Raw genomic sequence first — 27,475 nt, 5'->3', positions numbered from 1 at the left:
CTCTTCAAATATTTTTTTCTGCTCTCTGGTTTTTTCTCTATCTGAGACTCCAGCTACACATATGTTAGACTTTTGATGTTGCCCCACAATTCTTACCTCTCAGATGCTTTGTCCTCTCTACCACTACCTGTTTTTTTCTCTTGTGTTTAAGCTTAGATAACTTCTATTGTTCTAACTTCTAGTTCACTCATTCTTCTTCAGCTGTGACCAACCTGCTTATCGTATCTTTTATGTATGTAGTTTTTATCTCGTTACTGAAATTCTAAATCTATTCTTGCATGTTGTCTACCTTCTCCAGTGGTTAATATCATTAATAAATATCAATCATAAGTATTTTTAAAGGTCAGTGTTCCAGCATCTATATCATCTCTACTGATTTGTCTCTTCACAGTGGGTTAGTTTTTAGGGGTTTTATAATTTTTGTAATCAAAAGCCAAACATTATGCTTAGAACAATATTGACTGAGTTTTAAAATATTTGAACACAGAAATGGATGTAGTTCTTTTTCTATCAGGCATTATGGGGAGTTGATTTAATCTAAGTGATCTGGATTTGGGTTTTTTATTACTATAGTTACCTTTGGTGCACTTTGAATAATTCAGTTCACCTTGTTACCCAGTGACCTCTATTGTGGATTCAAGAAAATTATTTTTGTTGTTTTTTACTATTCAGTTTTTCTTATTGGTAGGATAGGAACAGAGTTTTCTTGTGACTTTCTATATCCTAAGCAGAACTGGAATCCTATTCTATTCTATATTATTCTATTCTCTTCTATTTATTCTGCACCATCAAAAAACAAAACAAAATAAACAAAACATTGCAGGTAGTGACCACTACATTTAAAATTCATAATCTACTAATTAGTCTTCGCCTGCTGAAAGCCATTAAAGTGGATATAAAGGATTGTTGGAGCCAAGAAATCAAAATTTCCCTCCAGACCAAACAGTTATTTTAATAACGTTTTCTTTGTATCATTTACTTCTGTATCAGAAACTCTTCTTGTAGTTCTGGGGAAAAAATGGCCATGAAATTATATAAAATGAATTAAATATATAAGAAAACAGATTTTTAGCTTGATGAAAATAAAAATTTTATGAAGTACAATCTGTTAGGGTTACTTTACCATCAAAATTTTTTTGAAACCAGATAACTTTAGCTCTTTTGAAAAATCGGATTCCAGTATCAAAGGACAAAATTTACTGCAAATGAGGGCTACACACACAAGTTCCAAAAGTGAATATTTCCTGAAAGCTTCTATTTTGATTGGAATGACACTCAGTGGTGATTGCTTTATGCAACAGTCTCTATTTTGCAATCAAGTCTTATAAAACGAGATTTTCTGCTAAAGACTGAACAAGGTAAGTGGAAGCATAAAGCTGAACCGAAAGTCTGGACACAAGGCAAAGAGTTAGGGTGAGATCTAGAGAGTTGAAAATTATCTGCATATGTGGCCAATTTGTGTCACTGACTTTCCTAGGAAAATGGCTCTGTAGAGAGACAGGGCTAGGACTCACAACAAGTTTAAAAGAAAAAGCCCAAGTTACTCTGTTTGGGTACAGAATTGAAACTAACAATGAAACCAGAGAAAAATGGAAAGATAATACTAGAACTGTATTAGTCCATTCTCGCACTGCTATAAAGAAATACCTGAGACTGCGTAACTTATAAAGAAAAGAGGTTTAATTGGTTCAGCATTCTGCAGGCTGTACAGGAAGCATAGTGGCTTCTGCTCAGCTTCTGGGGAGGCCTCAGGAAACTTTCAGTCATGGTGGAAGGCGAAAGGGAAGCAGGCACGTCTTACATGGCCAGAGCAGGAGGAAAAGAGAGGGTGGGAGGTGCCACACACTTTTAAACAGCCAGATCTAGTAAGAACTCTATCACGAGAACAGCACCAAAAGGATGGAAAGGATGGTGCTAAATCATTCATGAAGGATCCACCCTCATGATCTAATCACCTTCTACCAGATCCCATCTCCAACATTGGAGATTACAACTGAACATGAGATGTGGGTGGGGACACAGATCCAATCCAAAAAAAAAAAAAAGAAAAAAGAGGGGAAAGAAAATATATGAGATCCAAGCAAAAGGTCCAAATAAACAAGTGTTTATAATCAGAGTTCTTGTAAAGCACTCTGATAATTTCATACATTACTATAGCCTTATATTTTAAACATTATCTGGCTCTACTGAAGTCACAGCCCACGGAGTGGGACTGACAAATATACCAGCTATCGGGGTTATGTAAACAACCTTCAGTGCACTCTGTAGCCTAATTTACTGTCATAAACATTGTGGGAAGCAGAAATCTCTATGGCAGCTTGGTGTGGATATTCTCACTGTCAGCAGGGAAAATTCATTGCCTTCTCACAATGCTGAGACTCCAACAGCATTTACCAAGACAGATGACTTGGTGACAGACACACAGGCCGAAAGTTAATATTTAGCTCAGTGAGATGAAACATGAGAACATCAGAATTGTGCCCCTGGGCCAGTCCCTTGATTCTGCAGTCCAACTGACTGTCTCTGATGATGACCCCAAGAGTGAGTCCTGGAGGGCCAGCATGTCACATTCAGTATCAGCCTCAGAGGTCAGGGAAAGGTTCGATCACTCTGGCTTCCCTTAATAATCCATACTATACCTATCATCTCTGAATGGATTGTAAGCACTTTGCAGTCTACTTGTATTTTAGCCAGTACCACCTTTGAGGCTAAATGAGTTCCAGAAGTGTATTTACCTCCCTCTGCTGAAATAATACACACCTTACATTTATTCTAAACGTGCCATTCTTGAATATTCAATATTTGCATTTGTTAAACAAGCCTCAACTTATCCTCTCCATTCAGTCATGACTTGGTAAACTTTGATTCTGTCCAAACACAGTCTTATCTTTCTAAATGAAAGGTCTTCTGTTTGAGACTGTATTTATATAGCTATCTCTTCTCCCACAACTTCCTCAATCTGTTAAATTGTCTTTCTGGATTAAAAAAAAAAAAACACAGATCTTGATGATATAAGGTACCCTGCTCTCGGCCACAGCTCTCCTACACTTTTTTCTCTCTGGAATTGAAATTGAGTAACGTTTAACAGAAGGTGTCTGATTACAACAATGCCCTGGCTGTGAAGAGAACAAATTCAGAACTTTCTCCTAAGGAGAGAGGGAGCAAACTGTTACTCTCTTGTCAAATCCAGTTTTCTTTTAATCTCTGATAACGTTTCAGATTGAACCAATGCCTTTAATATGACTTAGTGCTTTAGGAAAATAGTATCACCTCAGGATATTTAGGTAACTAAACCAGCAGATCCAATAAGTGTTATCTTTCAGAGTCAGCCTTCTGAAGGAGGCTAGATGCACATGTGAATGACTTTGCCATAGCACAGAATGCGTCTGGATCATACTTCTGGAAATTCCTCTGGAACCACTGTGTAAATGAAGCTATCAGGAAATCTCATTGCTTTGTAATCATGCTTTACTTTTGACTAAAAAGTAAAAAACACCGAGAGTTCAGAGTTCATTTCTCAGACTTGTTTCCAAACGAATTGACCTTTTGTAAAAATCCATGTTCAAAGTAAGTCACCATTGAGGGTTAGCCTTTCTTTCCAACCTTACCATAACCATCTCTATCAGCAACTATTCCTGGAAACCTACAGGAAGTAGGCTCTGTGCTGCAAAGAGATAGAGCAATGCATTAAATATGGTTCCTACCCTTAAAGAGATTACAGCCGAGGTGGAAGCAAAACACAGGTGTAATATGAAGAGCACTAGATGAAGTATAAGGTATGTGAGGCTTGAGAGGAGTCTGAGCTGAAACAGCCTTAGGAGAAGTCCTAATGAGGAATGGGACTTGTGCTCAGCGCAAACGGACTGGGAAAGCTGAACGTGTATGGATATCCTTCACAGGCTGACTAATCACACAAAGTGCAATGACTAGTTTGACTAAAAGTAATGAGAGTGGGACACAAGCTCCACTACTGACTTAAACTTTGCTTTAAACAAGTCATTTAACCTCTTGAGTTCTCTAATTTCTTATGGTACCTGCACTACTCGTTCAAAATGGCAGACTGAACACATGCGTTGACTTCCTTCCTTACCCCAACCCACCGAAATGACAAAAAGCAGCGACATGCAGTTATTTGACACCCAGATGCATCATCTTTTAATACTCCCTTTTTATGACAAAATTGCTTTCAGTACTAATCGTTATTTCATTAATTTGTTCCACAGTTTGAAACAAAGGTTTACTTTATATACAAAAATTTTCATTTAAAAATACTTGGTGAAATAAATCATGTATGAACTAAAATTAGTACTTACCACAAAAATATTACAGCTATTTGGTCTGTTGATCATTGTTTTCAATTTAAACACAAATAAAACTCAAAATTATCAAATAAAATGAGATAATGGAAGTAATTCAAGTTCTGTTTCTTCTTTATCATCACTGCACTGTCATTGTTCATTTCAAATCTACTCTTTTCAACGCAAGCATAGGTAGCACCATAGGGATTGGAGATACAAATGCTTCCGAAAGTGAGCTTCAAGGCTTCCAAATCTTTAAGAACTTACTCTTGAAACAAACATAGGTAGCTGAATCCCTTTGTGTTGAAGTCAATTATGTAACTGGAAGATTTCCAAGTTAGCTTCTCTGTAGAATCCAATGTTTGTTACAGAACAAGCAGTAAAAATTACGCTTATTTGTGTTGGGGTCAACTGTGTAACTGGGAAATTTCCAAATTAGCTTCACTGTAGAATTCAGTGTTGTTAAAGAATAAGCAGTAAAAACTGTGGGTTTTTTCTGATACACATATATATTATTAAAACTCTACAGTAACCAAAGCAATTACTTAGAACTTAGATCAAAGAAAGTGGGTTTTTTGGTCGGGGGATTGGAGGAGGCCAGTTATCACTGACCTTGGTGATTATAAAAACCAGACTTCCTTTCAGTTGGTTTTATTATTGTGTTTAAATTCTCTACCAGCAATACATCTCCTGTTGCTTGCACCCAGAGCTTTCCAGCTGCCCCATCTTTAGTATGCTATCACAGTAAAGTGCACAAGGATATAAAGCCATAAAAAAGCACCAAGAATGGGAGTTACAGCCATTTAGAAAATCTTGAACAACAGGCTTATACTGCCTACTAACACTGGATGCAGGAGGAGGTTCCAGCTCAGGAAATGCTTAGGAGGAAGACCACCACATAAGTTTTTCCTGTATGATATTTTGGAATAAGCAACATAGAGAGAATGGGAGAAGGGGCAGAAATTGAGATGATGAGTAAAGAGCCACCTGTGGAATTCTGCTGGGTCAGGAGGTAATCCTTTCTCCACTCTCTCTGCCCCATGCCACAGCAGTGTCTTCCCCCATGAAGGCCTGGGAAATGCTCCCAAAGGAATTAAGCAACCTGCTTGGGAATAATTTGCACCTACATGAAAGTTGGTCCCTCAAAGCTGGCTCTCTTCGTTGTGGCCCAGCAGAGGGAGAGACAGGGCAGCCTGACTGAGGTGAAGCCTGGCAGTCAGCACACCCTGAATTCAAATTGCTGTCTCCCTGTGGAGGGGCACCTGAAGCAACAGAGGAAACCACGTCATCTGCCTTTACTAATCAACAGTCTTTCATGCTTAAATATGAATTACAATCAAGGCTCCTGGAAAACTTGCAGAGAACCAGCTGTTCAGAAAAGAAGGAATAGGATGGAAGAAAGAACTGAGAAGCAAACATTGGATACCCTAGAAAAGAGAAACAAACATCAAGAGAATTCTAATTAATAGCGTCCAAGAGCTGTAAGAAGAGTGGGCATCCAGAAAACAAGAACAGGTGACTAAAAAAATACATAGTAAAAGAAAAGGAAAGAGTTCATAGAAATAAAAACATTATTTAATAGAAGGGCCACAAGAAGTTCAGGAAAGCTTTCAGAATATAAAAAAAGAGACAGAAAATAAAATGTAAGGGATAATTGTACATTTAACATGTACATGTTTTATTTTTCTCAAAATATCTGATATTACATCAAATAATTAATAGCATTAATATTCATGAATGACAGATTAGAATCTAAGAAGTAAAGTATTACAGTCTGATTCTCCAGATGTCTATACCTTATCACAGAATCAGAGAACATCAGTGGTTAAAAAAAAAAGGTGGAAATCATCTCAGTAGTTTTCAAAGAGTATTCCACTAAGACCTAAGATTTGGTAAAATTTTATCAGCAGGTTTTAAGGGAAGCTGAGCAGACAAAGCCCCACACCCTTGTGTATAATTTAACCAGGTGATTTCTGTTTCGTGTTTTTGTACTGGGGTTCTATGTGCAACCTCATTTATAAAGGAGTTATTTACTAGAGAACTAGGCTGCGCATGCAGAGCTAATATGAATGTGGTCTCATTTAGACTATACTTTTAAACTATATGCTCATCATTCATGTAGAAATACTGAAAGCTGCATGAGGGGACAGAAAAATAGGGCTGTTAGAGCCTCAGCCTCCCCTCTATTGTGCCAGGCATCTTGGATGGAACCCAAACTTGCCGTTTTACAGAATAAAAACTCTGTGGTAAACCAGCTTCCCTCTCCGTAGAAGAGTTTATCCTCCATCTGTTCTTTCTTAAGCATTCTCCTTGGAAATCTCACCCAATATCCCAAACGGCTTACTCTAAGATCACAGGCAGTACCCTTCCTGAGTGAGGTTCTGATAAATTGTGTTTTCTCCATCTTATTATATTTCCATTGCCTTTTTACACCTCATTTAGATTGATATCCTGGGCAGCTACTTAGTGGCCAGCCCCATCATCTGGCTCAGTGTGTTCAACATAAATGTTTGATAATCACAAGTCGGAATCAGATCTCTTGCTCACAGTTGTGGAAAAGGAGACCTGGAAGACAAAATGACTTAACCAAAGTTACAGACTTTCCTGTTATATTTGACGTTGCTGTTATGCTTTCTTACAGTTTCACTTGGCTACGTTTTTTCTTCTTAAATGGATGTCAGCTACCTTGGTTAAGGATCGTCGGCTTAGATTCTTTTTCTAACTCTCACAGCATGGTGTTAAGAATAAAACAAGTGACCAATAAGTACTTGTTGATAAATTCTTTTAAGATAGTTTTTAAAAAGAAAATAAGTGTCCACTTTCAAGTAGGAGGCAGTAGAATGTAATAGCTCAACATTTCTGCTGCAATGATTAAGGAAAAAATTGACAAAGATTTAAAGATAATATTTTTAGAGGCATCAGACAACTATAGAAGCAAAAATGGCTAAATTGCCTAAATTTCCAAAGAAGAAAATGTCCTTTTTACAGAAAGTGGGCAAATGCTGGTCATTTTCTACCTTAGCAGCATTTGCCAATCATGGGAGCTAGCCAAAGTAGAGGTACTTTACTAAAGGGGGGAAAAAAACCCTCAGAGTTTTGATAGTCATGCTGACAATGTTGAAGGATTGGAATCCTAGTCAAGCCCCAAACATACAACTGATTTTCCCCATGGGACATCTGCAGAAGTTTGGGAAAGTGCAAATGGCTGGTAACAGAAATTAAAAAGTGATTGCCTCTGTTGGCAAGTTTTAAGGGAGGAGATTGATTGGAAAGGGATATGAGATAACTTTGGATGGTGAAGAATATATTATGTCACTTGTTTTGAAAAGAAGTTGCACAGATGTACCTAATTGCCAAAACTCATCCAACTATCATTTGAGATCTGTGCACTTTATTTATGACAATTATATCTTCATTAAATATGTAAATATAGTAAGAAGGGGAATACTGGGTCAGCAATTGCAAGATTATCCTCAGAGTTCTGGACAAGGGATAAAGTCTGGGAATATCTGCAGTTCCTTAATTTTTGTCCCATCATACACTCATCACATAGCACTTTGTATTTTAGCTATTTTTTTCTATGGATTAATCCTATTTTCCTATGTGCATTCTTTGAAACAAAAAAGTCTAATAATTAAAAGTGTTGCTGAGGATGTGAAACAACTGGAACTCTCCTTATTGTTGGTAAGAGTTTAAATTAGTACAATCACTTTGGAGAACACTGCGGTAGTATCTACTAAAACTAAACATATGCACACCTTATGATCCATAAATTCCATTCCTAGTTATATATGCAAGAGAAATAAACATATATAACCACCAAAAGTCATATAATAGAATGTTCATAGGTGATTTATTTATAATAACCAAAAATATAAAAATAACTAACCACTAACAATAACACAGAAAAATAAGTAGCAATATTTTGTAGCAGATTGTAAAGAAATAACAGCAATATAAAGAACAAGCTATACATTATGACATTAATTAATTTCAGAAATACCAGGTTTAGCAAAAGAAGCAGGATAAAATAGAATAGAGGTATTGATTTGGAGGAGGCACAAGGGAGCCTCCCAGAGGGCTGAAATGTTCTATATCTTGCATATCTTGATCAGTAGTATGTGTACCCCCGACACACACACATATGTATCTCCACCAAGTGAATACTTAAGATACATGAACTACACTGAAAAGTGTAAAAAGAAAAGAAACAGAGGAAAAGATAAAATAATTGTGATAAAAGAGAAAATAGTCTTGCATATATAACTGTTGGAGAAACTGGTTATCTCTTGTGAAGAAGCTAGAGCTTCTCTCAGGATAATGGATAATGGTGATAAGATGTATTCAAAGTCCTAGAGCGTTAGTAGAGTAGTACATAACCAATTATATAGTGAGAAAATATGCCTCTGGTAATAGTCATATTGTCATAATAAAGAGATTTGTAGGAACGAACCCATACTATGAAAACATAACATTTATATAGCACCAAATTACCTGAAAGTCTATTTGTTTCTGTCTGTGCATATTCACCTCCATTCACTCTTTTGCTGCTTTTTTTAATTTTTAATTTTTTTATTTCAATAGGTTTTTGGGGAACAGGTTGTGTTTGGTTACATGAATAAGTTCTTTAGTGGTGATTTCTGATATTTTGATGCACCCATCACCTGAGTAGTATATACTGTACCCAATGTGTAGTCTTTTATCCCTTGCCACCCCCACCCTTTCTCCTAAGTCCCTAAAGTACAATGTATCATTCTTATGCCTTTGTGTCCTCATGGCTTAGCTCCCACATACGCATGAGAACGTACAATGTTTGGTTTCCATTCCTCAGTTACTTCACTTAGAATACAGTCTCCAATTCCATCCAGGTTGCTGCAGATTATTTTGTTCTTTTTTATGGATGAGTAGTATTCTCATCACATTTTCTTTATCCACACATTGATTGATGGGACATTTGGGCTGGTTCCATATTTTTGCAATTGCAAATTTTGATGTGGTAAACATGCATGTACAAGTATCTTTTTTGTATAATTACTTCTTTTCCTCTGAGAAAATATCTAGTAGTGGGGTTGCTGGATTAAACGGTAGATCTACTTTTAGTTCTTAAAGAAATTCCACACTGTTTTCCATAGTGATTGTACTAGTTTACTTTCCCATCAACAGTGTAAAAGTGTTCCCTTTTCACCACATCCACACCAACATCTATTATTTTTTGATTTTTTGATTATGGCCATTCCTGCAGGAGTAAAGTGGTATTGCATTGTGGTTTTGATTTGCATTTCCCTGATAATTAGTGATGCTGAGCATTTTTCCATATGCTTGTTGGCCATTTGTATATCTTCTTCTGAGAATTGCCTATTCATGTCCTTAGCCCACTTTTTTATGGGATTGTTTTTTCCTTGCTGATTTGAGTTATTTGTAGATTCTGGATATTAGTCCCTTGTCAGATGAATAGAATGTGAAGATTTTCTCCCACTCTGTAGGTTGTCTGTTTATTCTATTGATTATTTCTTTTGCTGCAGAGAAGCTTTTTAGTTTAATTAAGTCCCATCTATTTATCTTCGTTTTTGTTACATTTGCTTTTGGGTTCTTGGTCATGAAGTCTTTGCCTAAGCCAATGTCTAGAAAGGCTTTCATGATGTTATTTTCTAGAATCTTTATGACTTCAGGTCTTAGATTTAAGTCTTTGAACCATTTTGAGTTGATTTTTGTATAGGGTGAGAGATGAGGATCCAGTTTCATTCTTCTACATGTGGCTTGCCAATTATCCCAGCAACATTTGTTGAATAGCGTGTCCTGTCCCCATTTTATTTTTTTATTTTGTTCGCTTTGTCAAAGATCAGTTGGCTGTAAGAATTTGACTTTTATTTCTGGGTTTTCTATTCTGTTCCATTGGTCTATATGCCTATTTTTATACTGGTACCGTGCTGTTTTTGTAACTATGGCCTTATAGTATAGTTTGAAGTTGGGTAATGTGAGGCTTCAGATTTGTTCTTTTTGCTTAGTCTTGCTTTGGCTATGTGAGCTCTTTTTTGGTTCCATAAAAGTTTTAGAATTTTTTTTCTAGTTCTGTGAACAATGATAATGGTATTTTGATGGGAATTGCATCGAATTTATAGATTGCTTTTGGAAGTATGGTCATTTTCACAACAGTGATTCTACCCATCCATGAGCAAGGGATGTGTTTCCATTTGTTTGTGTCATCTATGATTTCTTTCAGGAGTGTTTTGTAGTTTTTCTTGTAGAGACCTTTCACCTCCTTGATTATATGTATTCCTAAGTATTTTTTTCCAGCTATGGTAAAAGGGGTTGCATTCTTGATTTCATTCTCAGCTTGCTCACTGTTGGTGTATAGCAGAGCTACTGATTTGTATTAATTTTGTATCCTGAAACTTTGCTGACTTCATTTCCCAGTTCCAGGAGCTTTTTGGATGAGTCTTTAGGGTTTTCTATGTATACAGTCATATCATCAACAAACAGCAACAGTTTGATTTCCTCTTTACTGATTTGGATGCCCTTTATTTCTTTCTCTTGTCTGATTGCTCTGGCTAAAACTTCCAGTACTATGTTGGATAGAAGTGCTGAAAGTGGACATCCTTGTCTTGTTCCAGTTCTCAGTGGGAATGCTTTCAACTTTTCCCCATTTAGTATAATGCTGGCTGTGGGTTTGTCATAGATGGCTTTTATTACCTTAAGGTATGTCTCTTCTATGCTGATTTTGCAAGGGTTTTAATCATAAAGTGATGCTGGATTTTGTCAAATGTTTTTTCTGCATCTATTGAGAAAACTATGTGATTTTTATTTTTAATTCTGTTTATGTGGTATATCACATTTATTGACTTACATATGTTAAACTATCCCTGCATCCCTGGTATGAAACCCACTTGATAATGATGAATTATCTTTTTGTTATGCTGTTGGATTCAGTTAGCTAGTATTTTGTTGAGGATTTTTGCATCTATGTTCATCAAAGATATTGGTCTGTAGTTTTCTTTTCTTGTTATGTCCTTCTCTCATTTTGGTATTAGGGTGATACTGGCTTCATAGAATGATTGAGGGAGAATTCCCTCTTTCTCTCTTTGAATAGTGTCAATAGCATTGGTACAAATTGTTCTTTGAATGTCTGATAGAATTCAGCTGTGAATCCGTCTAGTCCTGGACTTTTATTCGTTGGCAATTTTTAAATTACTATTTCAATCTCACTATTCGTTATTGGTCTGTCCAGAGATTCTACTTAGTACATCTTCTTGTTTTAATTTAGGAGGGTTGTATATTTCCAGAAATTTATCCATCTCCTCTAGGTTTTCTAGTTTATGTGCATAAAGGTATTCATAGCAGCCTTGAATAATCTTTTGTATTTCTGTGGTATCAGTTGTAATAGCTCTCATTTTGTTTCTATTTGAGCTTATTTGGATCTTCTCTCTTCTTTTCTTGGTTAATCTCACTATTGGTCTACCAATTTTGTTTATCTTTTCAAAGAACCAGCTTTTTGTTTCATTTATCTTTTGTATTTTTTGTTTGTTTGTTTGTTTCCATTTCATTTAGTTCTGCTCTGATCTTTGTTATTTGTTTTCTTCTCCTGGGTTTGGGTTTGGATAGTTCTTGTTTCTTCAGTTCCATGAGGTGTGACCTCAGATTGTCTATTTGTGCTCTTTCAGACTTTTTGATGTAGGCATTTAATGCTATGAACTTTCCTCTTATCACTGTTTTTTCTGTATCCCAGAGGTTTTGATAGATTGTATCACTATTATTGTTCAGTTCAAAGAATTTTTTAATTTTCGTCTTGATTTCATTGTTGACCCAATGATCACTCAGGAGCAGGTTATTTAATTTCCATGTATTTTCGTGGTTTTGAGGCTTCCTTTTAAAGTTGATTCCCAATTTTATTCCAGTTTTGTCTGAAAGAGTATTTGATATAATTTTGATTTTCCTTTTTTTTTTTTTCTGAGACAGAGTTCCACTCTTGTTGCTCAGGCTGGAGTGCAATGGTATGATCTCAGCCCCCTGCAACCTCTGCCTCCCTGGTTCAAGTGATTCTCCTGCCTCAGCCTCCCAAGTAGCTGGGATTACAGGCATGTGCCACCATGCCCAGCTAATTTTTGTGTTTTTAGTTGAGATGGGGTTTTGCCATGCTGGCCAGGCTGGTCTTGAACTCCTGACCTCAGGTGACCCAGTCACCTCAGCTTCCCAAAGTGCTGGGATTATAGGCGTGAGCCACTGCACTGGCCATAATTTTGATTTTCTTAAATTTACTGAGACTCATTCTGTGGCCTATCATATGGTCTGTGTTGGAGGACATTCCATGTGCTAATGAATAGAATGTATATTCTTCAGTTGTTTGGTAGAATGTTCTGTAAATATCTGTTAAGTCCATTTGTTGTAGGGTATAGTTTAAGTCCATTGTTTTTTTGCTGACTTTCTGTCTTGATGACCTGTTTAGTGCTGTCAGTGAAGTATTGAAGTCCCCCACTATTATTGTGTTGCCATCTATCTCATTTTTTTTTTAGGTCTAGTAGTAATTGTTTTATAAATTTGGGAGCTTCAGTGTTAGGTGCATATATATATATATATATAATTATAATATTTTCCTGTTTGACTAGTTCTTTTATTATTGCATAGTGTCCCCCTTTGTCTTTTTTAACTGCTGTTGCTTTAAAGTTTGTTTTATCTGATATAAGAATAGCTACAAATCACTTTTCATGTCCATTTGCATAGAATAGCTTTTTCCACCCCTTTACCTTAAGTGAATGTTAGTCCTTATGTTTTAGTGAGTCTCCTGAAGACAACAGAAACTTGGCTGGTGAATTTTTATCCATTCTGCCATTCTGTATCTTTTAAGTGGAGCATTTAGGCCATTTACATTCAATATTAGCATTGAAATGTGAAGTACTATTCTATCCATCATGCTATTTGTGGCCTGAATATATTTTTTTTCATTGTGTTATTTTCATATAGATCCTGTGAGATTTATGCTTTAAGGATGTTCTATTTTGATGTATTTCAAGGATTTGTTTCAAGATTTGGAGCTCCTTTTAGCAGTTCTTATAGTACTGGCTTGGTAGTGGTGAATTCTCTCAGAATTTTTTTGTCTGAAAAAGACTGTATCTTTCCTTCATTTATGAAGCTTAGTTTCACTGGATACAAAGTTCTTGGCTGATAATTATTTTATTTAAGGAGGCTAAAAATAGGTACCTAATCACTTCTAGCTTGTAGGGTTTCTGCTGAGAAATCTGCTGTTAATCTGACAGCAGATTTCCTTTATAGATTACCTGATGCTTTTGCCTCACAGCTCTTAAGACTCTTTCCTTTGTCTTGACTTTAAGTAACTTGATGACTATGTGCCTAGGTGATGATCTTTTTGTGATAAGTTTCCCAGGTGTTCTTTGAGCTTCTTGTATTTGGATGTCTAGATCTCTAGCAAAGCCAGGAAGTTTTCCTCAATTATTCCCTCAAATATGTTTTCTAAACTTTTAGATTTCTCTTCTTCCTCAGGGATACCAATTATTCTTAGGTTTGGACGTTTAACATAATTCCAGACTTCTTGGAGGCTTTGTTCATTTTTTTTTTCATGCTTTTTTCATTGTCTTTGACAGATTGGGTTAATTCAAAAGCCTTGTCTTCAAGCTCTGAAGTTCTTTCTTCCACTTGTTCAATTCTATCACTGATACTTTCCAGTGCATTTTGCATTTCTCTAAGTGTATCCTTGATTTCCAGAAGTTGTGATTGTTTTTTATTTATGCTACCTATTTCACTGAAGTCTGCAGTGGTGATCCAGTTTCTTCAAAGGGTCTGTGGATTCTCTTGGCTTTCCTGGTATGTTCCTGTGGTAGTTCTTGGAGCAAAAGTTCACAGTGTGAGTCTTCACATACTTCTCTGTCCATGCGAGCAGGAGCTGCAAGCTAGTTCTGCCTCATATATGCCATCTTAATCCTCCATTCACTTTTTAACCCATTTTGAGCTGATGTTTTCTCAGTCACTACAGTGGCATTGGTTACGCTGAGTAATTAATAACCTCATCAATTACCTCTGAGTTTTCATTCCTGTATTTTTTAATGGATTTTGCTGAGTGCCTACTATGTATTAAGTACCGTAGGAGGTGTTCGGGATAAGATAAATAGGTCCTGGTTGTCACAGAATGTATACACTGAAGGCATATGACACAGTGGTGAGAGCAAGTTCCAGCAGCCAGGATGGCTAGGTTTGAATCCCACTCTTCACCTTACTTGTTATGTGACCTTGTGAAAACTGCATGATTTTTTTTCCCCTTAATTTCTTCTGCTTAGAAATGGAGATAACAATACTATTGTTAGTTGTCTGTTGTTGGCTTTGTGCCATTACCACCAGGCCCTTTTAAGGCTGAGAACTGACTTCCCAGAACCCCCTTCTCTGGATAGTTCCATGCTAGAATTTCCCATTACAAGAAACTCATGTGAATTTAGAAGACAGAAGTAAATCAAAGGCCTGTCCTCAGAAGTCCATGGCAGTCAGACACAACAGGATTCCAGATCTCTCTACAAGCTCTCACTTTGTGACTAAGACTTTTCCCTGATATGCCCACGATCAGTGGATTTCTCCCTGCTCTCCACTGCTTCTGCCACTGCCTCCAAATCTTCACTTCTCCAGATCCTCCCACATAAAACTCCTATATTAATTCCATTTTCCCATAGTAGCTTCATTTTCCTGAAAGAACCCAGATGGATACAGGTACCTACATGATAGTATCACTGAGATGATTGAGTTAATACATGAAATAGCACTTAACACAGCGTTTGGCACAAGGCAAGGACTGTCTTATTCCTATTATGATACGTGATATCAAGGAAATAAAATATAAAGCAATAGGGTGATGAAGACAGAGTAGTGGAGGGATAGAGTGGTCAGGGAAGATTACTCTGAGCATATGATATTTGAATAGAGTCATGAAAAATAAGAATGGAAAAGCCATGCTAACATTTGGGGAAAGGAAAGAGCAAGCAAAGAGCTTGCTGCATCTTAGGAAGAGAACAAAGGACAATGGAGACTACAGAAGGAAGTGTCATGAGATGGGTTAGAGAGAGATCATCTCATGGATGACAGATTTGGGAGGTTCTTGTAGGTCATGATAGAATATAGATTTTTTTTCCCTGCTTATAAGGGGAGGTGATTAAAAGTTTATAAGCAGATAAGTGGCATGATATAATTTGTTTTAACTAGAGTCTTCTGGTTGTAATTTAAGATTAGAATAGAAGCAAGAGAACAGTTAAGAGGCTGTCACAGTAGAGAGTTGGTGGTTTGGGCTCGGAAGATGAAGATGGCAATGGAGAACCACAGAGACACAAGCTTCAGGGAAGTTGTTAGCAGGGTAGGCTGACGGTTGGATATGCGGAGTAGCAGAAAGCCTTTCCTCCACGTTCGTCAAGAGTTTAACTCCCTAGACTTCCAAGACATTGCCTTCTCCTAGTTTTCCTTCTGTTTTCCAGATTTCTTCTTCCCTTGCTCTCATTCTTCTATTATTCCCTAAATATGTTCCTTTGCCCCTTCTTTCCCCTACCCATTCCTTTGTACTCTCCACAGTGCTTCGTTCTTTTTTCCCTTCCTTTTTATCTTTACACCGGGTGCTTGGAATAGGGAAAAACACTTCTTTCCCTGCCTCAATTCACAGATTTCTATCCCTATCTCAGACCACTCTCCTAATAACTAGATTCAATTACCAATTAGACATCGCTGTTTGGTCCCACAAGTGCTTCAGATTCAACATATGCTAAACTGAACTAGGTCTTCTCCTAAACCTTCTCCTGTGTTCCCTCTGTTGTTTAACAACACTACTAAGCATCCAATCATCCAAGCCAGAAAACTGGGGGCCATCCTAAAATTTTTTTCTCACCTCTCAATATCTAATCAGTCACAAAGTCCTATCAACATTATCTCCTCAAAACTTCCCACATCTTTCCCCAGCATCCATCTTCATTGTTACTTCCTTAATTACAGTCATCCTCTTCCTTTTAAATATCCCAACTGATTTCTCTCTTTCAGTTTTATTTCTTCAAATGTGGCCTCTACCCTGCCTCTTGAGTGGTCTATGTATTACTCCATTCTTACTTTTCCTCTTCTTAAAACTTCCATTTGTTCCATTGCCTCTGGGATAAAACACAAGTTGCTCACATGGAGTACCAGACAGTCTGTGATCTCTACCTGGCTTGTAGCATTCACCTCATCTCCCATGACAGCTACACTGAATTATTTAAGTTCTCCAAATTTTCCTTATTGTTCTATGCCAGCTCAAGCATTTCCTCCGCTAAGAAGTCTTCTCTCATTCTCACAGTTACGTCAGTCTTCATTTCAAAACTTTACTGTGTACATTTCTGTTACATACCACTAGTTTTATACTGTACAATAGCTAGTTGTTTGATTATTGCCATCATTCACTTCTATTCCCGTTTCACAGCTCCTATTCTGCCTGTATTCCCTGTATACACAACCATTCTAATGTGTTTGTATGTGCTTTGACAAAACGTGATTCTTTTGTTTTATGTTTATTTTTAATTTATGTAAATGGTATTGTGTTACATTTCACTGTTTCCTTTTAAAATTAATCATATGTCTTCCTAATGCATCCATGTTGCTATGTGGCAGCTAGCACATTGCTCCTAAGAGGTTACTCATAATATTACAAGGTGAACACACCCACCATATTTTATCTACATATTCTTCAAGCTATGCACAACCAGAACGCCTTCTGCTCCCAGCCACCAAAACTAAGGCAGCAATGAACATACTTGTCAATGTCTCTCTTTTGTAAATTGATGCAATTTGGTCTACTAAGAGAACATATACACGAGAAAAGCTGATTAAAAAGTAAGTCTCATTTTTCAAATCAAATCTGCCGTCTTTTTCTTGGTGCTAATTAATAAATTGTATGCTTGATGTATCCATCTTTTTTTTAGGTTAGCGTGTTAAGTCTCTGAAGCTGATTAACGGCTTAACTCAAGTTTTCGCACCTGCAGACCAGTGACCCCACCCCCGCACCCCCCCGCAAGGCATCTGTTTGACATCTCTTTAATTTTATTAGTGGCTTATGGACAAAATCACTTAACTTAAACTTTTTCAAGTGTAAGTTATTTGGATTCACAAGAGCATTTTTCTCCCTGTTATAAATCAATGAACCCAGTTAAGATTAACTGCCTACATGTGAGCTTCAAAAGATCTTCTATGGCCAGGCAAAGTTGAAAGAAACACATAATTCCATAACATGCTAAACACAAGTTGATCAAAGTTTTTGGAGCTGGTTACTTAATGCTGTACTTCCTCATTCTCAAACAATCTGATTTCAAGTAGTTTGTGTCTAAAACATATATTACTAGACTGCAAACACTCATCCTTTGGAAGAAAAATCATTTCTGTACCTTAACTGGTCAAAATCTATGTTTCAACAGACCTAAACTAAACTCTGGGCTAAACATTCCTGAACCTAATTTGTGAAATTCCATAATGTTTGGAGATTAAAGCAAAAAGAAATGAAAATAAAAGAAACATAGCTAATGATTCATTTTAAACATGAAAACTTCCTATATAGAATAATCATGGAATCCTGGAAGCAAAAGGAATCATAGGCCTTAGATATTAAACAGTGTGTTGGGTGGGGGGCATTGTTCAAGTCCTTGGAATTCTGAGGAAATGTCATGGGTGGGGGCAGTCATTGCAGGGGATGGGGGAGTTGAGGCGACCAATAAGGTAGGGTACAACCAAACAGTCTTCCTTTTACACATACATATTTTAAATTTTATGCTTTCATGTAAGAGATCATTTGAAAAAAATTACACTACTTGAAAATAAATTGAAAGTCTCTGATCTAGTCCAGTATTTCACACAAATCAGTATCTTCTATGACAATCTTGACAGGCAGTAATCCAATATCTGTTTGCACACTGCTGTCATTGTGAGTTCACTGTCCTGAAGCAGCTCATTTCCATATCAGATATCTCAAGTTCTTGGGATGCTTATTTCTTCTAGAGTGCCATATTTAACCCCCTGTAACTTCTATGGCCTACTTATCTTCTCTGAAATAATACAGACTTTCTATCTGTTACCTCCCTCCCTTATGTTTGCTGTCACAAATGGATAAACTGTGAATGCTGTTTTGTGCAGGCTAACCAATCTCAGTTCCTCAAATATATACCTTTTGAATTGGAAGAATCAATATCATTAAAATGACCATATCACCCAAAACAATGTATAGATTCAATGCTACTCTTATCAAATTACCAATGTCATTCTTCATAGAATTAGAAAAAAATAGTCTAAAATTCATATGGAGCATAAAAAGAACCCTAACAGCCAAAGCAATCTTAAGCAAAAAGACCAAAGCTGGAGGCATCACACCACCTGACTTCAAACTATAATAACCAACACAGCATGGTACTGGCACAAAAGCAGAGACATAGACCAACGGATCAGAATAGAAAACTTAAAAGTAAAGCAGCACACTCACAGCCATCTGATCTTCGACAAAGCCCACAAAAACAAGCAATGGGGAAATGACTCCCTAGTCAATAAATTGTCCTGGTGTAACTGGCTAGCCATTTGCAAAAGAATGAAGCAGGACCTTTACCTTTCACCATATAAAAAAATAATTCTAAAGGTTTAAATGTAAGACCTCAAACTATAAAAATCCTAGAAGAAAACCTAGGAAATACCCTTCTCAACATCAGCCTTGGCAACGGATTTTGGCTAAGTCTCCAAAAGCAATTGCAACAAAATCAAAAATCGATGTGGGACTTACTTGAACTAAAGAGCTTCTGCACAGCAAAATAAACTATCAATAGAGTAAACATACAACATAAAGAATGAGAGAAAATATTCACAAGCTATGCATCCAACAAAGGTCCAATATCCAGGATCTATAAGGAACTTAAATCAACAAGAAAAAGACAAATAACCCCATTAAAAAATGGACAAAGGACATGAACAGTTTTCAAAATGAGACATATAAGTGGCCAGCAAATACATCAAAAAATGATCATTACTACTAATCATTAGAGAAATGCAAATCAAAACCACAATGAGATATCATCTCACACCAGTCAGTATGGCTACTGTTTTTGTTTTATTTATTTTTTTTTCAGTAGCAGAATTGCTATTATTGAAGTCAGAAAACAACAGATGCTGGCAAGGCTGTGGAGAAAAGGGAGTGCTTATACACCACAGGTGGGAATGTAAATTAGTTCAGCCACTATGGAAAGCAGTTTGGAGATTTCTCAAAGAACTTAAAACAGAGCTACCATTAGACCCAGTAGTTCCATTACTGTGTGTATACCCAAAGGAAAATAGATTATTATACCAAAAAGACACATGCAGTTATGTGTTCATCACCACACTATTCACCATAGGAAAGACATGGAATCAACCTAGATGCCCATCAGTAATGGATTGGATAAAGAAAATGTGGTACATACACACCGTAGAATACTACATAGCCATAAAAAATAATGAAATCACATCATCTGCAGTGACATGGATGCAGCTGGAGGCCATTATTCTAAGCAAATTAATACAGGAACAGAAAACCAAATACCGTATGTTCTCCTTTATAAGCGGGAGCTAAATATTGAGATGCATGGACATAAAGATGGAAACAATAAACACTGAAGACCATTATACCAGAGTGGGGAGAGAAGGAGGCATTTGTAGGTTGAAAAATCTACCTATTGGGTACTAAGTTCACTACCTGAGTGAAATATACCCATGTAATATGCTTGCACATGAACCTCCTGTATCCAACATGAAAGTTGAATTAAAAAAAAACAAAAGCAAAAATGAAAAGCATATAACTTTTCAATGACCAGTGGAATGTTTTATTCTCTTCAGGTTAGTTGCATCCTTATCATCTTTGTCATGACATCACCTTAGAGTCAGTCACTTTCTTCCTGTCTTCTTCCTGTTTTCTCTACTACACAAATGTGCATCTCGAGGGCATGGACCACGTCTTTCCTTCTCATCTTGGTATCCCCAGGGTATGAGCCCAGCAGATACTAGGCACTCACCCTATCTTGGTTGGTAATCAAATTCAAAGTAAAATATATTTTTTTCCAATCTAGAACTGCAAGATGAGAGACAGTAAAAGCAGACCCTAGAATCATAGCAGAGGATAAGCTAATTACCAGCCACAAACAGAAACCCTCACCTTTCCAAAGTCCACATTCTGGCCACTGCAAAACTACCTTTTCTCTGAGACATTTAGAGAAGTCAGGAAGGCTGCCTGAGGAATATGATGAGAAAAGCATTTTTAAAATGTGTTCCCCATCATCACAAACCAAATCAAGGAAGCAAAAGTCAATGAAAATCCAGCCATACAATTCTACTGAAAGATCCAGACCCCTGATAGTGCCCTCTCAAAGGACCAGAATGTTTGGGCACCTGTGGGGATGGAGTGCCAGAACCACGTTGTGTTGTAACCAATAGGCTCATTCTGGGAATCAGAATCATATGCCAAGGCAGGTGGGAAAATAAAGAGTAGGTGTTCAACTCCTAGTAAACCTTGCTGGAAAAAGAAAAAGTACAGCTATCCAGTTGTTTGTGGGTGGTGAAACTATGAGGAAATGAGAAACAAGATCAGACTGTTTTTAAAGTCCCAAGCAGTAGGGAACCTTGAAGGAAGAAGGTGTGAGCTTTGTAAAAAGTCAAAGGTAAAGGAAACAAGTTATACCCCAGGAAAAGCTACTCTACTTTCTCCATTTTGAAAATCTTTGCAGACAGGAGTGTTAGAAAATGAAATCAAAACTCAGTCTAGGGTGACTTTTCAATTCTAGATCTATAGGACAGACTTTACCTATATACACACATAAAGACACACCCACAAACACACACACACATGCACATACACACACACACACTCCTGTGTAATTTGCCAAGAAACCTGACATGACTGAGTGAAAAACATTCTCGGTGTCCTGAGGAGGCAGCTATCAAGGTGTTGCTGGGAACCCATAGCTTGGTAGTTAAGGCAGAGAAAGACCATCAGCAGGAATATTCCCCTTCCCTTCATTCAATTTCATTCATGTCCATGGCTTCAGTTACCAGTTGTGTAGCAATGACTATCAACTCCACATGTGCAGCCCTGAACTTTCCTCTGAGCGTTTGTCCCATTTATCCAACTGCCCACTCTGTGTCTCCACATAGATGCTACAAAGGCACCGCTATATCAACATGTGCAAGAGGAACTGGTGATTTTTCTTTACCTGTTTCTCTTCCAGAATTCCTTATCTGAGTAAATGGCACCCTCACCTATTCAACTGTGCAAGCCAAAATCTAGGAGTCATTGTTGATGCAGCCCACAATTACATAAATATCTAATCTGGTGACAAGGTTTGTCAGTCCTTACCAACTTCTCCATCTGTCCACTTGTCTTCATTGTCTGCCATGCCTTAGTCTTAGCTACAATCTTGGCCTCTTTTGACTATAGCACTAGCCTCCTAACAGGTGTCCCACATTCACTCTTACCCCTCCAAACTATGCTTCATAGCAAGCTTTTCAAATCCTTTCTGTTTTCCCATTGTTCTTGAGCTAAAGACCAGAATTCTTATCCAAGCCACAAAGTCTTTAATGGTTCAGACCCTGCCTACCTTTCCAGCCTCAGCAGGATCACCTTACCTCTTACTCTAATGTCATGCCACACAAGTTCTTTCAGTTCTTCAGGGCACATGCTTTCTCCTGCAACAGCCTTTGCTTGAGTAATTGCTTCTGCTTGGAGTTCTCTTCTGAGCTGACCCATCCTAACTCTTCCAATCTCACCTCAAACATCACTTTCTCAGGGAGTCTTCCTGGCACTCAGGTGGGTTGGGTCCCTCATTTTAATGCCCTCATAGCACTTTATACTTTTCCCTTTACATTTATCACAGTGATGGTTTTATATTTGAATATGTATCCTTTTGATTCAAGCTTCTCTCCCCTCCTAGACTATAAAGTCCATGGGCACAGGATCCATTGCTTCTTTTGTCACCCTGTGTGCCCAGGACCCTGACATTGCCCAATCCACAAGCATTCAACCAACTTTTTGTATTGTGTGAATGAATGAAAGAATGAATGAAAACTGATATCCAAAGGCTAAATGCATGAGAAAACCAGTGGGCAGCTATCTACTCTCATTCATTCACTCATTCATGTAGCATCTAGTGTTTGAACACTGAGCACTGACTGACTACTTGGTTATTTGTAGACTGAAACTCCTCCTGCTGGGCTGAGCAGCAGTTTGGTCTGTGCACATTCATTCTACACTCCACCCATTGAGGCCATGTGGCACACTGGCTAGGTGGTTAACAATGTAACTCTCTTCTGCATACTCTTCTTAAAGGTCCAACTGAGTCTATAGGGGTGAACTGCAGAGTAAGATAGAATCCTAGATGAACTGGTTGCTCATGCCTTAGCTAATGGAGGCAGTGGTGACCTTGGTCTGGAGGGAAGGAAGAAATGACACCAGGGCAAATCTTTCTGCCACTAGCTCAACACCTGCCTCAACAGCCAGGATAATGGCAGCCAGAATGTTCATGGCTTGCAAGGAAGTGGGGTCTGAGAGACCTGGTCATGGGGGCCAGAGGTCAGCATTGAGAGGTAACAGTTGAGCTAATATGGGCAGGACTCATGACTTCCTGCTTGGCATTCCACATGGTGAACCACCTCCTCAGTGAGGCTTTCTCCCTACCATACCATAATAGGAAATTACCTGAATACTACTGGTCACCATTTTTCTATTGTAAAGGAGTTTGGCTAGTACAGTCTCAACAAACTTCTTAATAAAGTTGCATGTAAAATAGGTTCACCTGATAACTACATCATCTTGTACATGAGGCATATTTAAAGACTCAAGTGTCTAGGCTGGGCTGAGATAAGAACTCATAAAATGCACGAAAAGATCCAAATGACTCGTGTCTGCAAATATATCCCAAAAATATTTTCTACACTCTTTTGGTATGTCTAGCTCTGATTGAACCAGGAAAAACCAGATGTTAAGAGAAAAAAAAATACCATGAAACAATTTGTCTGACAATTTTACAAAAACAAAGAAGAGATTAGATCATTCATTTCTCAAAATTCCAGAGTGCCTACTCTGATCTAAGTGGGTCTGCTTATCTGAAATTATACAACAATCATGCCTAATGCCAAATCTACTTTCTACAAAAGATATGGGGAGCTTTGTTTCATCTCTGTAATAATATTAACTAATATGGTGAAGTACTTTAAAGTTTATAAATCATTGTTATATTCATTATATCACTGGAGTTATTCAAAACCCTTCAAGGTTGTGAGGGCATATTTTATTACTATATTTATACTTAACTGAGGAAACTGAGACTCAGGGAAGTCCGCCATAGATAGTGTATTATTTTTATACTTAAGACTTACAAGCCAAATCCAGTCCTCTTTCCATTACTCCCTACCACTTCCACACCACAATTTTCTTTCCTTTTTTTAAAAAAATTGTATTATTTAAAAATAGAAATTTATTCTTCAGCTCCATCTGGGTCTATATTCTAAACAAGTAAAACTACTGTCTTGAGTAGATATTTGCACTTCCATATTCATTGCAGCCCTATTCCCAATTGTCAAATACGGAAACAACCTAAGTGTAGACAGATAAATGGACAAAGAAAATGTGGTATATATAAACAATGGAATATTATTCAACCTTAAAAAAGAAGCAAATGTCTCAAGTGTTCTCACCACAAACACACACACAAATGGTCATTACTGTGTAAGATGATGGCTATGTTAATTAGCTTATTTGTACTAATCACTGCACAAGGTATACATATATCAAAACATCACATTACATGCACTAAATACATATAATTTTTATTTTTCAATCATACTTCCATAAAGCTGAACAAAAGAAAAATGGAAATTTATTGAGAGGAAAAAAATCTGTCAAATAAGTACATTGTGTTGTGAAGATAAACAGAGGTTATCAATTTTCTCCATTTTTCAGTTTTTATGTCTGAATTAAAACATTTTACCTTATTTTATCTACATAGATCTTACAAAAAAATGACAAGTCCTCCTAGAAAAATGTGAATGATGAAGTCTAAATCTGACCTGTTTCTGCCTCTGTGTGCTGGAGGAATGAGTTAATAGTTCTGGGCTAGCGAAGTTTCATTTTGAAACACTTAGCAAGTTCACAGCATGGTTTTATTTTTGAGCTGAGTTCTTGTAATTTATTTTAATTTTTAAAACGATTTTTATTCATCAAACAATTGGCCAAAAATATTTACTTTCAGTTCTATGCTAGAATCTGAGGCAGACTTGGATATACAAGATACAGTCTACTCCCCAGTTGTTTTGAATCAGCGTGCGAAGGCCAAGTACACCAGAGGCCAGCACCAGGTGGCAGGTCCCTGGATGAAGCCACAGGATAGAATAGGGAGAATGGGCCAGGATAGTCAGCAAAGCCTGCGTGTGAGGAGAATGTCGGCAGAGACCATCTGCTGGAGCTAGGCTCTCAGTAACTTGCTGTCAGAGAGGATACATGTGCATCAAAAACATCAGAGCCATAAACCTGATGTTTGGAACTTGGGTCATCAAATCTGTTTAGTTGTTATTTTCCTTTCCTATCTGGAGGAAAACTAAGGTCTAGAAAAGTTCCTTGGACATGATTCTTTTTAATTGACTAATTAAAAACATTTTATTTTACAACACTTCTACTTCCAAAATACATAAATATAGATCCCATTAATTCTTCCCGTCATGCCCAAGACAAGCACAGGGCTTCCTCTCTTCAGGTGGGGAAGCAACTTCCTGGAGGTGTTCATCTGCATGCTGCTGACTGCGGGAACCAGTCCTTTTCTTTCTTTTTTTTCTTTTTACCTTGAATTTATTTCAGATGGCATATTTTGGATCATTCACACAAAATATGAAAAACAGAGCATAGTTATTGTTTTGTTAAGATGAAAAAAATAAAGACTTAGATAAGTAGATTGATGATCATTTTTGAAAATACCATTAAGCACATACTTAAGTATCAAAAACTTCAAGTCAAATCTTATTACAGTGTATTTCAAAAGCAAAGCTCAAATCACTGTGGTTGAATTGCATTTCATAAAATATTTATTGAAATAAATGTCATTGAAACATCATTATACAGTTATTTTCTTTTCCTATTTATTGTCTTCTCATATTCTTCTCTTTCTTTCTACTCTGGGCTCCTCATTAATTGTCCAGTGGGGGTGTGTGTGCATGTGTGTGTGAGTGTATGTGGGTGTTTGTGTGCACGTGTGCTTTGTTTTGGCTTTTTTCCATTATAACATTCTGTCACTCTTCTTATCCACACTTTTAAAGGGTGGAAATAAAAAACAGGAACTTGGACAAACCTCACCGAATATTGACCTTAGAATCTTGAGATTCAACACAAAAGCCTAGCAGTTTCCTCCAAGTTCACATGGAAAATTAACAATCTTTGTTCTATATTACATGACCGCCGTGTCAAAAATCTTAATTCTAGAACAGGTCCAACACAGCTGGGCTATTTCAAGGCTGCAAAGAATTCCTGATAAGGCCTGTCATGGCTAGATTGGGTCCTCTCTTTGGGGTAAAGTAAGTGCAAGTTGACATCTGAGGGATGGAGAGCTTCCCTGGAGCCATCGAGTTTCCTCAAACTGAAACCCCTGCAGTATCTTTTATTCTCTTCTTTGCTCCACACAAATCACAGCAACAAATACAAATACATCAAACTTCTGCTATAAACTTTAATAGTCTTGGGCCCTCTTCGATTTGGACCACTGCAAAAGTTTGAATTACATTTGATGTTTTAAATTTTAAAAAATATCAGTGCCCAAGGAGATGGCCTTTCAATTGCATGGTTTAGCATTCTCATGTGAGTATATGCTTCCTAAACAAAGGATATGTTGCAAATGTTAACACTGCTTTTACCAGAAATCAGCTTCTGTGCAAACTTCTTTCTGTTTTAGCAGGGCTCATTGAGGGAGCCATCATTATGCCCATTTTGCATATGAAGGACTTGAGGGTCAATTAATTGGATTTACTTACTCAAGATCACAGGGCTCCTATTTACTTGCTCAAGGTCAGGAGACCTGGGCACATTCCCCTTTCTCTTTCAGGAAGCAAAGTCAGGTCCCAACCTGCTGAGGAGCTTGAGCCTCTCTCAGGTGGCTAAGGAGTCCAGGCAGGGTCCTTCAGGAGGAGTAGTCAAGAGCAGGCCAGGATGTGGTGTAGGCATCAACTTTGGAAAGTACAGAGTGGAAAGTGGGTTTCTGAGCATGGAATTTTCTAGAAGGGAGAGCTGCACAGAAATGCACAAAGAGTACTGATTGGTTGCCCATGGCCAGCTGAGAGAGACCTGCACACAAGACTTCTTGGGCCAGCTGTCATTGAATCAAAATTTAGAGAGTAAAAAGCAACTTGCTCTCCCAATACCACTGGCCCCTCACTCAAAGACTCCTGTATTCCCCATTAGCCAGTTAAGCACAATACTTGTCCCCCTCCATGACCCCCTAGGAGGACTTGCTTGCCCAACTCTGCATTTTGGTTGGGTCTTAGATTTGCTTTCCTGCAGCTGCTTGCTCAATTCCCTCCTGTGGGTAATTGGGGGATGTCTTTAAAACCAGCAGACACCTTCCAGGGTCATGCTTGAGGAAGGAAACTGAACAACTTGGCTTGTCAGGAATTCCACCCCAACAAACAACCCCTAGTTAAAGAGCAGCCAAGGTGGGAGGGCACGATTTCCTGTCTGGATCCCCTTTCTTTCCATCAAGCCCATAAATCTGAATCCATTTTTCTCCCACTATAGGTTTTGCTTTCCTGTAACTGGTCCCTAATACCCCAGACAGTTGTCTTCACTTAGGCTCTTGGCTGGTTATGCAATGACTTCTGCCTCCAAATCAGCAAAGATCAAATCCTCTCTGCTATCTGATAACACTCTCCCTGCCTCCCACTCGGGAGTTGATGAAGGCCCCTAAAGAATAACTGGGTCTTCTCTTCAACTCAAGCATTTGAAGGAAAATCACTAAGAGTTTTGCTTTTCTTTGCCCTCCAGAAAATATGACTGCTTATCCCTTTTTTGTTGTTGTTGTTTTCTAAAACCCTTGATGTTGCAGACTTCACTTACCTCCAAAAGGAACCTCACAAACCCTCTCTGCAAGCACTTGCTGTGGGAATTGGCAATTTCACAAATTGGGTTTTTCTCGTTTTAAGCT

General features: G+C 37.6%; 1 long non-coding RNA gene across 1 annotated transcript in view; it reads left to right on the top strand.

Moving 5' to 3' along the window:
• LOC129143097 (uncharacterized) overlaps positions 1-18,916 on the top strand; it is a 52,376-nt gene extending 33,460 nt beyond the window's left edge. The window contains exon 6 of the long non-coding RNA XR_008546185.1: positions 17,222-18,916. This is a non-coding gene — a long non-coding RNA (uncharacterized LOC129143097). The remainder of the gene's footprint in view (positions 1-17,221) is intronic.
• Positions 18,917-27,475: the final 8,559 nt, after the last annotated feature.

The sequence above is a fragment of the Pan troglodytes genome, chromosome 12 (assembly GCF_028858775.2).
Source record: "Pan troglodytes isolate AG18354 chromosome 12, NHGRI_mPanTro3-v2.0_pri, whole genome shotgun sequence".
NCBI lineage: Eukaryota > Metazoa > Chordata > Mammalia > Primates > Hominidae > Pan > Pan troglodytes.
The sequence above is the reverse complement of the archived record's forward strand: the minus strand, read 5'-3'. Positions and strand labels throughout refer to the sequence as shown.